We start from the raw sequence: 1,393 nt of genomic DNA, 5'->3' as shown, positions 1-1,393 counted from the left end.
ATTTTTATAAAGAAAAAATCCTACAAATAAAACTTTTATTCTGTAAAGGTAGTAAATGTGAAAAGATTACTGCAATGTGGCTGATAGATGGCGCTGACAGCTTTAACTAGATCGGTTATAATAATCTATTATTTTTGCTCAATTGGAAAAAATTCACTTCATTTCCATTATTGATGCTTAATTTCACCTTCAGGCGCCAAATCATCATCTTCATTTTAGTCATTTTAGTGCAAACCAGTGATCAGAGCTAATTATCCGCCAGGGATAACCTCCCAGTAATCAGATTACAGGGATTCTCTCCCTGTAATCAGATTACTGGAGCGCTCCGGTGTGTCCATAAAGTTGTTGCGCGCAGAGCGGAGCTGTCAGACTGCGAAGCGCCGCTGCAGAGCTTCCACCTCCAGCGGAGCCAAACAGACTCACCGGATACATCCTGTCTGTTTTACCTGCTGCTCTTTATTTTTAAACAGCCTGCTGTTGGTCACGTTCCGCCATAAATAAGGCGGCTCCTGCCTGGACTTATCGGGGCAGCAATGGATCAGATGCTCCTCTGTTAGAAGGCTCTTTTCACCCGGAGCTGCTTTTTTACATTTATTTTGATTATTTCTCTGCAAAGAAAAGACAGGACACCACTCCCTGCTTTCCTCCTCCCGGTTCTTCTGGATGCAAATGTCTCCACATCCCAGACGCGCAGCTGGATTGTAGCGGCGGCCCCACCGATGGTTTAAACGGGCGTTGAGGTGCGGGAAGGGAGTGGGACAAAAACAGGTAAGATTTGGAATCAAAGCGCATGAAATGATGGATTCCTGCAAATGCTTTTGGATTAGTGGGAGTTTTCCTGGAGCTGTGATGGACGCTTGGCTTTGCGCGCTGAGGGCGCACAGCCGCGGGCAAAAACAAAGAACCAAACACCTGCTTTTATTCAGAGAGGCAGAAGCTTTGAGTTTTAGTTGCAGTTTCTGAAGGAAAAAGAAATAGAAACTGCAGTTAAATATTGTCTCTGGCTTTCCTGGGTGCAGTTCTCCAAGTTTGCTTTAATCCACTGGACAAACCGCGGCTGCCCTCCTGAGAGGCTCTCTGTGTTTATCCAGCCAGTCAAGCAGAGATCAGCCTGTTTCTGAGAGCAAACAGGTTAAAAAGGCTGCAGCTCCAGAGATCAGGAACATGCAGAGAGAGGCTGGAAAAGTTAGGGATGCTGCTGGAACACCTCAACCAAAAGACTCACTTTTGTTGGATTTTTAAACCTTTAAACTAAATAAAATACAAAATGATTTTAATATTAGTGATAAAAAAGTAAAAAAAAATAGTTATTAGGCCTATATTAATGGTAAATTAAGTGGAAGGAAAAAATGCTGTAGATAAGATTGTGCCTGCAACAAACGGTCTATAACCA

Source organism: Cyprinodon variegatus, unplaced genomic scaffold, assembly GCF_000732505.1.
Source record: "Cyprinodon variegatus isolate N-32 unplaced genomic scaffold, C_variegatus-1.0 Scaffold598, whole genome shotgun sequence".
NCBI classification, from domain to species: domain Eukaryota; kingdom Metazoa; phylum Chordata; class Actinopteri; order Cyprinodontiformes; family Cyprinodontidae; genus Cyprinodon; species Cyprinodon variegatus.
The sequence above is the reverse complement of the archived record's forward strand: the minus strand, read 5'-3'. Positions refer to the sequence as shown.